This window comes from Parasteatoda tepidariorum, chromosome 4 (assembly GCF_982258835.1).
Source record: "Parasteatoda tepidariorum strain Cologne lab strain chromosome 4, Ptep-v5.0, whole genome shotgun sequence".
NCBI classification, from domain to species: Eukaryota; Metazoa; Arthropoda; class Arachnida; order Araneae; family Theridiidae; genus Parasteatoda; species Parasteatoda tepidariorum.
In genome coordinates this window covers 73,164,172-73,177,708 of record NC_141758.1, presented here as the reverse complement: position 1 = coordinate 73,177,708, position 13,537 = coordinate 73,164,172, and the positions used below count along the sequence as shown (strand labels likewise).

Sequence of the window (13,537 nt, the reverse complement as noted above, 5' to 3'; positions counted from 1 at the left end):
GAAATTACTTAACCTGAGTCTGAGATATATGTTTTATAAAGGGCCAATTTTGTGTACTCTGAGCCAATAAAAATTCCAAGTAGACTGAAACAAAAATTATAAAAGAAAGTAAAACTATTAAGTTAAAAGTCATTTTACTGTTAGCGCTAGCCTTAGAAAGCAAAAGGACCAATCAAAAGAAGCAGGTAGCTGAAATTTTTATGCGTTATAAAGTTTAAATTTTTTTATATTCAATATGCTTGTTTAAAAATCGCAAAAATTTTATAAAAATTTTGCCAAGGATCCTAGCTTAAAATCTTCTTTCAGTAAACAATCCTGGCTCAGGCTGAGTCTGTCTCATCTCTAGTCTTTAGAAGGACTTCTCCATTATAAATTACTTGCACATTCCTACCTGCCTTCTCAAGTTAGATACCAAATATTAGAAAACATAAAATTAACTAAAAATCTGAGCTTAAAGGCACTTTATTTATTAGTTATAAATTTCTAACTTCAAACTTAGATTTTTGTCATTATGGTGTAAAATATAAAGATTTAACGGACATTGTTAAGAAAAAATGAAATTTTGAATATTTTGTTTTATAAATACTATTTATTCTACAAGTACACAAATTATAATTATTGGTTCCAACTATGGCATTGACAGGTGAGTTTCCCGTAATGCACTCTTCACGTAATTTTAGGGATTTAAATTCTTAATCCCTAGTCTTGTATTTGTTTTTAATGTAATGACACACTTTTTTTTTTATCTAATAAATGTAATAAATAAATATTACTTGATTTTAAAATTTCTCTATGGTTACTACTCTTTCTTTGAAATAAGATAGAATATTTATCTCAAAGTAATATCAAAACAAAAGCTTTTTTTTTTAATTAATTTTTATTTTATTTTTTATCTTCCTTGCCACACTTGATTTCAATTGAATGAAACTAACGAAAATGCGGTTTCAGCTTCTAAAAATTAAAGTTAATGTGTTTTACTGATGATGAGTGTTAAACAATTTTTTCATAAATAATTTGTATGATTGCAATTTAATTTTATAAGGGAAGTTATGTTATTTTTTTTCTTTCTTTCTCTTTTTTTTTTTTTTTTTTTTGGCTCAATAATCCTTTTGGCTGCACGTAGACCATTCAAGAGTTGCATCTTGTTGGCATCAGGTAATTCATGAGTATTATGCTGCACTTAGTTTTAACGAAATTATGTTCACTTTTTTAGATCCATGAAACGTAGAAAGAAAGAGGTGATCATTTTCAATGACTACTTTGAGACAAGGTAACTGTTGAGTACTTTATTACACATATTCTCATAGTAGGTCATAATTTAAAATAAGTTTTTGTTTTACCTTTTTCTTTTATGCTACTCTTCCTATTTTTGTAATTTTTTCTAATATATATATATATATATATATATATATATATATATATATATAATTAATAAAATTATTATTACTGTTCAAATCCATAAAAATAGGCTCTTAGAACAACGCCCCAAACACATGAAATTACAAAATGAATTATAACCGGAATGAAATAAAAACAGAAGTAAGTTAAAAGTAGATAATTTAAAGTGCCAAGCTGCATTATCACTATAACATTACAATAAAGACAAAAAGAAAAAGTGAAAAACGAAGAAAATTAATAAATTTTATTACATACATATATATTATAGTTTAAGGCATCTTTATAGTTTGTACCTTTATTTTAGTCTATTGTAAAAAAGTAAATTTGCATAGCAATTTTGCATAACACTTCATTTTGTTTTATGCAAAACTAAGTTTCAGCAATGTTGATTGATAGTATGTTGAGAATTTTACTAGATATATTTTTAAATCTTTTAATTAAGAATTAAAATATATTTATGTTTTTAAATTTTTAACTGTTGATTCCTTAATTTCCACTCATTAAAGAAAAATGTTGATGTGTTTTCTGAAGTTTTTTTTTATTCTTCGATGTATTATAAAACTTAATAAAACATGCAATTCCTTTGCACATTTTGCTTATATATTGAAAAGAAATCAGGTAGAAGTATACAATAAAAACTCTAGACTCTTATCTTTCTATGTCATGGGTGCCACACAGATCCATTTTTTGAGGGGATGAAATTAAGTTGCACAGTCACAATAATTTAATAAATTTCACAAATAGGAAGAAAAAGAACTCCTAATTGTATACCTGCAAAAAATTAATTATTTTTATCTCTGTCTAGTTATTAGTTTTAAGAAATTTAAATCGATGATAATCTGTAAAATTTGACTTCTAATTATTGAGAGGGGTGTAAACCCACTGTCCCCCAGCTTAGAACGTCCATGCCCTAATTTATGAGTATTTCATTAGTATACCGCACAAAATAGATTAAGCTTGCCACTGTTAAAACACGGGAAGGAAACAGGTTTCTGAAAGCAGGTTTGGAATTCTCGAAAATCTAAACATACTACTGGAAAACAGGAATATTCACAATCAACTCTGAAAATTCATAGACTATTAGCATTACTCGCAACTTTATTGCAAGTGAATTTCAATCTCTTATTAGGCATTTAAAATGTTTTATTCAGTTATATCTTTCAAGAACTTAGCTAATTAGGCTAACATTAACTAACTATTATTTATCAATTTATAAGTTATTTCTACACTCCATTTAACAAGTTATTGTTTTGTTTAGTTTAAATTTCATAAAAATCATTAGGATAATAAACAGTTTGGTTCAGTAATTTATTTTTGGAGCATTTTATAAAACTAGTTATAAATTTATTAAATCCAAAATTTTGGTTTCCTATGAAATTTTTTTAGGTTCGAAAAGCTATTTTCTATAGAAAATAAATATAGAATTTAAGAGAAAATCTTTACATTTGTAAATTCCTAACTTATTTAATTATTTAAAAAAAACAGCACTATTTTGAATGGTAACTTTCTGTAAAGATTTTTAGTTTTTTTAAAATGTCGGGGAATTATAGTTTATCTGAGGACTGGCCACCGTGAACACTCAAACTTGCTCATGCAAACACATATTCACTATTTAACCATTATGATGAGTATTGTTGGTGAATCTAGCATGATGCTAAATGACCATTAAATTATTACCCTATTCAATTTTGCAGTTGATTATTATAGCTGTATTAGAAAAAATATGTACCATAAATGTGTAGTTGAATTCTGATCAAATTTTAAATATTTAGTTGAGTTCTAAAAACTTTTTATGTCATGATGTTGTAATTAATATATATATTTATACATATATACAGTAAAACCTCCATTCTCGGGACCGAAAAAATTGTCTGTTTATGAGAGTTGTCCACTTACAGGAAGGGTACCCTAATAACGAAGTTTAACACTGTTAATTGTTTTTAGAATATTTTCAAAGATTAAGATATACTTAAATAATTTGCAATAACTATCTACAAGGATATTTATTTAAACTTTAAGAAATATAAAAAAGAATATATAAAGAAGTTTAAAATAAATACATAATTCTGAATTTAGCATAAATGAATATAATTTTCCTATTAGCATAGATACTAAATCAAACATATGATACCGAATAGGAGCTTTCAGTCCTCAGTTGGTTTCAATTATTAGGTTTACATCCCCTTACACCTACCTATCATTTGATATGGAACATGGTTAATACCTTCTCGAAAGTAAACCTCCCACAATTCACAGTTAAGTCATGAGATGAGGACCTATAAAGCTGATTATTCACAATCAACAGCTATCAGGTGTCTAAATAAGTGTTTCATTTATATGAACACATCAGAGATTATATTTCTGTTCTCTTTTTTACCCCAACTGTGTTAAATACAGTCGTCAATTTCATAAGAAAATTAAAGAAATTTTCAATGGGTAAGAAGCATTGAGAGCATTTAAGATATCATTTTAACTTGAGGGGACTCATTACCTGTGTGGTCCAGATGAAAAGATCAAAACATGCCGCTCTCCGAATTATTTCAGGACAGAAGTATCATTTTCTCTCCTTTCTTTGCAACGATAATGCAAGGTGACAGGAGAAAGATTGATTCTTCAGTAGTTAAATAGCTTAACAATACTTTTAGTTATGGATAAGGCAAAAAATTTTACGTGTTTTAAAAATAGCGAAAAGTTGCAATTTTTTCCCTTGCAATTTAAAGCGGAAATAGTTTTTTTTTTTTTTTTTTTCAAATTTAGAAAAGGTAGTGTCTGATTTGAAGAGATAGTAAATAATGCTTCAGGACCAAAATGACTGTCCGCGTCCGGTTATGGGAGTGTCCGCTTTGCGGAGAATGCACGCAATGGTTTATTCATAGAAGATTCCTGGGGAATTAAAAATATGTCCATATTGAGAGGCGTCCATTTTGCAGGAGTGTTCACAAAAGGAGGTTTCACTGTATATATATATATATATATATATATATATATATATATATATATATATATATATATATATATCCTTTCTGCAGTAAAAGAATTAGTCATACCTGTATTTACAAATTTTCACTAAAAATGTATAAATTTCCTATAATATCTGTGTATAAAAATTCAAGGAAAAAATTTACTTTTTACGCTTGAATAATAGAAGGCACATCTTACTGTGTAACCCATATTTTTCTTGCTATGTATAATCTAAATGCTAAAATATTTCATGCAAGCTTTTCTAGATTTTTAAATTGCTAGCTCTTAGATGGTTTAAATATTTGTTTGTTTTTAAAGAATTTAATTTAAAGTTAAAATTTAATTTTCAGGTATATTGAAATTGCTCTAGACAGGAAGATTGGATATCATATGCTGCTACTTAATATTGCTTATCTTTATGGGCTAATGTTACTAATCCAACTCAGGAATCGATAGGAGTTATCATCAACAATGTTTGATCTGTAAGTGATATAAAATGTTTGTTAGTATTTTCCTTCTATATAATTTATTGTTTATAGTATTAACATCTGATGAAAAAGAAACAAAATTAGTGTGCAGTTGTTAACAATTATGCAACTATTAGTTCTATGATTAGTTTTATCTTTTCTTAATAAAGATAATCTCCAGTTGTATGAAAAATATATCTCTGTAATAGAAGGCTTGAAATAATCTTTTTCCCCCCTTAATAATATCAATTGATTTTTACGTGGTTTTTAATTATCCCGGTATATTTCAGACAATATAGGAAATTTGAGACGTTTATTCAAGTATTTACTTTTTAAGACAACAATTCAATTATTTTTTTTTGTTTTTTTTTTTTTACAATTGTTGCTTTTTATTTCCATATAGTTTTTAAAATTCAATTTTATTACAACAATCAAATCTTGAAACTAAGCACACATTTGAGTAACCCCTTTTGAAGAGTCTGGTATTTATAGGTATTTACTGCTATAGATTTCATGATTTTTAATTATTTTTTTAACGTGATATTGATTTACAAAATGCAATAAAAAAAAAATAATTAGTGCGTTTTTCTCCCCAACAAAATGTGAGAATATCTCTCATAATATTAGAATAAAAATTTTTTTTTTTGTAAACACAGTGTTTTTATTACTTTAACTTTGTAAGATATATCTTTGTTATTATTGAAAGTTTCTTGCAGAAAGATATTGATGCTTCAGAGTTTTGTTGCAGAAAGCCGAAAAAATTCGGGGTGGTCTCCTTCATTTTAGCGTGTTGTACATTTTTATTTCCAAATGTAGAATGACTTATTTTATGTTGGCTTACGTATAAGTTTTTAATTTTCTATAAATTTCCAAATAAAAGGTGTATTCTTGATTTTATTTACACATAGGCTTATATATAGATCTATACAATATATTTTTAAATATGCAAGCATTAGAATTTGGGAGTATGAAAATTGTCCTAAGGGGTCTGTCTAGTGTATTCTGAGAGGTACCTGTTTTGTGAAAATTTAGATATAATCTGTGAAAAATTAAATATCATATTAACCCCTTCCTTCTCGCTCCTGTGAGATTTCGCCCACTATTTTATGCTCCCATGATATTGACGGGCTGGAGTGTTCAGTAGTAACGCGCCGATAAGAATAAAACTAATTCTTTTTTCTTTTTTTTGCCCGGAAAACATTTTATTTCTCAATTTACGCACCTGATGGCAGTACCAGGATATTTTTAAGGTAATTGTAGATAGTTAGTTTATTTTAAACTATTTGCAACACTAATCAAATACGTAATACAAATACAAAAGCTAAAAAAATAGGCACTTTTATGACCGTTGTCTTGAAAATTAACCGATTGTTAAGGGGTTAAAAAATCAACACAAAAATATGAATTTAGTATTTCTTACGGGATTCAAAAATAAAATGTTAAGAAATAGTATTTTGTGAAACTACCATTTTTATAAAGTTGAATTTGTGAAGGTATAGGCGCTAAAGGGTAGTAAATTTGGCCTGGATAGAACCCTGGTCCTGCTATACCTCGATATTGACAGGGTATCTGTGCACCTTGAAAGTCATGAATTTCGGTATTTAACAAAATTTGGCATGAAGTGTCATGATTTTAACTATTTTTTAAAAAGAATCATCGAAATTCATGGGTTTAGGTCGCCGAAAAATCTAATTTTTCAAATGAAATTTACCCTCCCTCCCAATTTCACATGAAAACAAGTGTGTAAGAATTGAAATTTAAATTGTAAATGTGTAATATTTCCTTATTAAAATCAATTTCGTTTTATGCTCTTTTGATTTTATTAAGCGGTTGATTTTATTAAGAGGCGATTCAACATTTGAAAAAAAAATCAAATTTTTATGATATATTCTAAATGCACACTCTTTAAAAGCTGAAATAATGACAACATTAATGCTTTATTTTAACTAATTTAATTATTTGTTGTTGTGTTTGCATGTTGATAAAATTTAACACCAAACGAACTTAAAAATGATATGTGCTCTAACTATAATTTACTCAAACGGCTTAAATAATATGGAACATGCGCACAGACAGTTTTTGGAAATCTATTCATGTTCTCTGTTAAGGTAGATAACAAAAGAAACTTCTCTCCCTTCTATGGTTTATTCAATAAAAAGTAAGATAAGAATTCGATCCCCTGTTGAGTGTGATAGGTTTCTCCAAGTCAAGGAATTAACATTGATAAATTGATTTCTATGAACTCAAAACTTCATGAACTTTAAACTTCGAAAAAATAAAATTTTAAAAATAAGAACAAAAAAACCTGAAATATTGCATTTTTGATTTATTATGTAGTCAAAATTTTGATTTTAAAAAGCGGCGGCATTGATTTTTTTAAAGGATGTTTTTAACTTTTATTACTATTGTAACGATTCGGTTCTTGCCGATTTGATTTTATAAAGTGGCTGATTTTATTATCCGGTGATTTTATAAGCAACGGGCACTGTACTGTTTAATTCTGTTGTTATAAAGAGTAAAAGGAGATTCTTTGTTTATTTCCATATACTGTTGTTTTACTCTTAGTTTTTTTTAATTTCAGTTTGATTTTACAGATTGCTTTACCACCATTTAAAAATCTTATATTTACAAATTTGAAAAAAAAAAAAATTTCAGAAATGTTTTTATAATTTTAATAAAAATAATTTTAGCTCTCATTTAATCCAATTTTTATTAATTTCTCTAGGTTTAAAAAAACGTAAAAATAGGGTGTTACAGACCCAATATGTTATAGACATAACACAAGCCAGTTTTTTTATTTAAAAAAAATTTAAAGTATAAATGACACTAACAGTAGTTTTAACGAAAATTGCTGGAACCGCTTGATTTTTTTAAAATTAAAATTTATTCATTTTAAAGTCAGTCAGTTCATATGGTCGATCAGTTAAATGGTGGAAAATCTCTATAATTACAATCAGGGATTGAGTTGACTATTGTACCTGATATTTCTTATTTAATAGTACAAGCATTTCAAATAGAAGCAAATAGTGAAAAAATTGAATTGCGTAATAAAATAATTAAAAATTAATTATTAATTAAAAATATGCTATCAGTCCTATGGTGGAGTGGGGCAGAGACCCACATAGCACTGTTAATTGTTTCCTAAAAATGTGTTAATTGTTAGTTATTAAATTGTGTTATTTTTTTTCCTATTTAATTATTGGTAGTGTAAAAAGTTAATTATAATGTTTTATAATATTGGATTCATTAAAAAGTGCCGGGTGCTTCCTTACAAAAAAAAGCATTCAATGCTGTAAAAATTTATGAAAATATGTATTTTTTAATAACTGAATTTTTTCCTCAACAACTTTAAACTACTTTTTTATAATATTTTATTTGTATTTCAAAAAGTAGTTGCCACTCATTATCAAAATAAGAGGAATAGTTGTAGTTTATAAAAGTAATTAAAGGCATGCTAAACACAATTTCTGTGCGTAATTTTTTTTTTTTTTTTAAAGTAAACTAAAAAAATGGTATTTGATAAACAACTTGAAAATTTTTTAAATTTTGAAAAATTAAACATATAAAGGTACCTCCCCCTTTTTTTAAATTTATTTTTTAATAAAGAGAAATTTATTTAAAAATAATTTTAAATCATTAAAAAAAATCATTTATATATGTTCTCCCCCAAAAAAGAGAAACTTATAAAAAATTGAATCAGTTGAGAATAATCCTAACAAAGTAAATATTTGTAATAAATCAAAATTAAACCTATGAACAAAAATAATTTTACCAGTGTGTAATTATTATTATAACAATGAATAAATTTTTTTGAAATGAAATATGAATATAATGATACTCAAAGAAACTGGATCACACCATTAGAGTTATCTATTTAATAAGAGGACATGGATTATGTATATATTATATAAAACTAAATTCATTAATTTGATTTTACATTGAATATGATTTTACAACTTTAAATTAAGGTAGAACAGTTACTAAAGTATGTAGCGTCTATTATACTTCGTTATTAATTGTTTTTTATTGAAAGATAAGTGTTTATTGTTTCTCCAATTTGCAAGAAATTGTTTAGAAAATTTGTTTTGATAATTGTTTTTGCTAGGTTTTAATGTACTAAATATTTGATATAAAAATCTTATAATTATAAACTTATGTTTTATGAGAGAGTTTTACTGAGAAATTTATATTCAGTTTTTACGTCTGAGACCAAGGAATTGCCCAGTTATAGAAACTAAACAATAAACTGATCTAAACTTAAACAACAAGTGGTTCAATTCGAATTCTTTAAATATTTTACTTTCAAATAAGAAAATATGAAAAAGAATTTTATCTATTTTTTTTTTCCTGTTGAATATGCAGCCAGAAAGTTTGCAATTTTGCATTTGTGACATTCATTTTTGAATACTGAATATCTCTTAAAATAATATTGCTAATTCAAAACAAATAACATTATTTAAGCATTTGACTTAAGATATTGGTGTTACAAAAATATGATCAATATATTTTACAGACAACTTTTTGGATAAAGTACAATATAAAATGGCTCAATATTGAGTAAATTTTTAAAAATAAACTTTGTATTGCTGGTATGAAAAAAAGATTTCTTTTCTTTATGTTTATTTATTTATTTTGTTTTATTTTGACAAATCTATTTCGATGTAAAAATATTTCTTTTAAAAAAGAAGTATTAGTTTTTTCCTTTTTGAATAAATTCTAATAATTAAACGTCTTTAATTTTCTTCAAAAATATTACAAAGATTATTGATAAAAAAAATTAGAATACTAATGTTTAAATAAATATAATTAAATTGGCTGTCAACATGTCTAAAAATATGAACAGCCCTTCATTAGACAACCTGCAGTACACCCCTAGGATAAACATTGAAAATGTAAATAGTATGTATTTCTTGTATGTTGTTTTTCTGGTATGTACATCTGATGTTTAAAATTTATACCATTTAAAAAAAATCATGGCCCTGAAAAGTCCTTGAATTTGCAGGATAAGGTCCTTGAAAAGTTTTTTATTTTCTTAGATTAATTTTCAAAATAGTAATAATTTTTCCTTCAAAAAAAGCATGAGAGAAGGAAACTTCAAGCAAAGCGATTGAAATTTTAATCACACCCTCTCCTTTTCTGTACTGTAAAAAATAGTTCAAGGTCATTTAAATGGAAGTCTTGGAGACAGGTCTAAATTTAGAAGGAAAAAAAAACCCTTATCCTTTTTTACCCCTTTCCTGTGATTGGATTACAAATTACAAGCAGAGTGTGGGGAAACCATGTCTAGTATTAGCCTTGTCATAACCATATCTAGCATGCACTGATTTGGAAACATACAGTTTTTGAAATTTAATTTTACTTGCTAACCCGTGAAAATTAAAGTTTTATTCCAAATTGTAGAGAATGGCGAGCCGAAATTCAATATATTTTCCTTTTCCAATACTGAAAATTTAGTAATTTTTGATGTATGTTATTTACACAATTGCCGCTATTCAGTCCTGAAGACTGAAATTAGTCTTGAACAAAAATCAGTGAACTGATTTTCCAAACTCTAATAAATATTTATTTTCGATTTGTTTTCCACATTAAATTATTATTAACATCTTAACTTTTTCTTTAAAAAATATAAAAATTTAGTTTTTAAAAAATTTTTTTTTTATGTTGTTGTTGTTCATTTACGTCGCACTAGAGCTGCACAATGGGCTATTGGCGACGGTCTGGGAAACATCCCTGAGGATGATCCAAGACATGCCATCACAATTTTGATACTCTGCGGAGTGGATGGTATCCCCGCTTCGGTAGCCTGACGGCCTGCACGCGAAGTCGAGCACTTTACGATAGAACAGTTTAACGAGGACCAATCCCGCACACCCTCGGTCCCTATGCAGGCTGAACCAAGTGGTCGCCCACCTGCACACTGACCGCAGCCAGTGATGCTTGACTTGGGTGATCTGCTGGAAAACGTGTCTTAGCGATCAATCCACTGCATGATTTTTATTTTTGTGAAAACATTATTGTTTTTCATAATTATCGCAAAATGATTATGTAATTGTGTCACATTACAATCAAAGAATATGATTGACTGAATTTCAACATCTGCTTGAGTTTGTGATATTCTCTAGAAATTTTGTTTGATCTATTTTAAAGAAAAGAAAGTTTGGTAAATCTTAATTTGTTATCTGTCAAAATATTCTACAAAAGATTTTATTATGTTCAAAATGCATTACTGATATTCTAAGTTGATGAAAAGATATCGTATTTTGAAATTGAAACAGATAAGCTAAATATTATTTTTCGAATCATTCTGATACACTTTATTAAATTTCCCATGAAAAGTTTTACTGGTGCCAGTCATTAAAAGCTGGCAAGTATGCTAATGTCAATCTTCATACTGATTTAAATCACAATATAACTAATCAAACTGATTGCGTTCTTAGCTGTGGATCATACATATTAAAATATTGCCACAACCATTAAACAATGTAAAATTGATGCTTAATATATGCTTCAATGTAATAAAATCTGTTTGATACTAACTGTTTGATCTGTTTAATCTGTTTGATTATAGATTACTAACAATAACTAAGTAGGTCCTTGAAAATTTTGATTTTGGTCCTTGAAGATCATCAAAAATACTTTTTTTTTTTTGTGGAAAATGAAGTGAAAAACCTATTACAAAAACAGAGATCTGTTTAGAAGAAATTTGGGTCCTTTAACGGACCCTTCACAAAATGCCTTTTCATAAAAACGGACCCTTCACAAAATATTTTAACTTAGAAACGGACCCTTCACAAAATAATTTATCTTTTAATCGGACGCTTCACAAATTTGTTTATCTTTATTATTATTTTGTTAATCGAATAAATCCTTCCCAGGAAGGGAGGGGGGAGAAAGACAAATGCAAACGAACTAAGTTTTGTCTTCGGCAGAAGCTCCTTCCCTTATTCGCCCGAAATGAATATTCTGCGTTCAGCTGTATAGGCTAAATACAAAATATTCGTACGTTGCATCTCTAAAATAGTACTAGCAATAGCTATTTATTATTTAAAATTTAATTTTTTTTATTATAATTTTACAGTGTTGAGCATAATCTTGTATGTCTGTACAATTTAAAAACTCCTTGAGAAATTTTTTTTTTGCAATAACGGACCCTATTTGCACAAATTCACAAAAGCGGACTCTGGTTGAAAGAATGTGACTTAAGGTTTATTTTATATTCACAAATGGCAAGTAATTTTTTCACAATTTTACAAAAACGGACCTTTCGCTAAATTTCTGGACAGACCCCTGAAAAATAAACATTACTTTCTAGTCCCTTTAAATTTGTGATAATTGCAATCTTCTTAACACAGTTGATTGATCCTATCAATTTCATTATTTTCTTTGGTAGTGTAAAATTTGTCTATATGAGCAACATGTTATTAATTAACTTGCTGTTTCCCCCTTAGAAGCTGTAGAATTATTTCTTTTTGATGCATTGCATTATTTATTAATACTTACTATGTTTCTAATTTATGTTTATTATCTTAGTTAGGAAAAGATTACTCTTACCAGCTGTTGGTATGCCAAGATGCTAGTTCGCAGCCTCTGCCTTCTAAAAATGTGTTTCAAATTTTCATTTTTCTCTCAACCTATTGTTTATTTTATGTTGTCTCTGAAATAACTTCATCCTGTATGTTGAATCAAGTATCTTTTCCATAAAATGTTATCAACAAACTAAATTGCCTAAAGTCAATGTTATTTTAGAGATTATTGCTACATTCTCTATATTGAAACCCATAATTAATCCATTATGCCAAATCTGCCAGGATTAAAATTTAATAATTTGTATTTGATTATAAATCTACAATTTGTTAAATTGTAATTTAAAGATGATTTTTTTATGTTGAAACTAATTCTGTAATACTGGACAAAATTTCTATCATAAAATTTTATTAGTATAAAATGTAGTTTCTCACCACTTTTGTCAGAAGGTAACTCAATATTTAAATTTAACCCATTATTTAAATTTCATCAATTTTATTTATTTAAGTTAAGAATAAAACATCTTATAATTCATATTATATTTGACTTCATTTTAAAAATATGGTGGAAATTTTTTTTTTTCATTCCAATGCATTGTATAGTTAGCTTTTTGGATAAATTCTTTGTTTTGTATCTGTACTGTACTGTATATTCAATATTTATCATTACTTTTACCTAATTTGTTTAAAGTGTTATCATTTCCAATGAAATAATGGAATTAATATAATTTTTAAAAAAAACTGGAATCAAATATGCATATGGAAAAATAAATACTATTTGTTTATGTTCACATTTTCTCATTGTTTTACTCATGAATTAGTTTTTCTAATTTTAGCTTCGCTGTGACTTATACTAAAGATGATAAAATTGTTTATCTCAATCTGGGAAAACAATTGCTGTGATAATTCAGTATAGAGGCATCTTCAGAATGAAATTATATTTGAAATTCTTTACATATGAGTCTGCTGAAATTTCAATGTTAGGATCTTTAAAGCTATCATAATAGTTCAATAAGTTTTTGTGCCACGTACTACATTTTGAGACAAAGGGAGTAAATGTGTATATCATTTATTTTATAAAGCATCAATTTTATGAAAAGGCTGTGTCATGAAAAGCAGGTAAGTGGATATACTAAATTTTAATTTTAAGATTGAATATAATTAAATCTTTTGTAACTAATTAGAAAT

The 13,537-nt window shown here is 26.9% G+C and overlaps 1 long non-coding RNA gene across 1 annotated transcript in view; it reads left to right on the top strand.

Annotated features, from left to right (window-relative positions):
• LOC107452937 (uncharacterized) overlaps window positions 1–13,140 on the top strand; it is a 29,112-nt gene extending 15,972 nt beyond the window's left edge. Inside the window, exons 3-5 of the long non-coding RNA XR_015433139.1 lie at window positions 1,214–1,270; window positions 4,710–4,841; window positions 12,357–13,140. This is a non-coding gene — a long non-coding RNA (uncharacterized LOC107452937). The remainder of the gene's footprint in view (window positions 1–1,213; window positions 1,271–4,709; window positions 4,842–12,356) is intronic.
• Window positions 13,141–13,537: the final 397 nt, after the last annotated feature.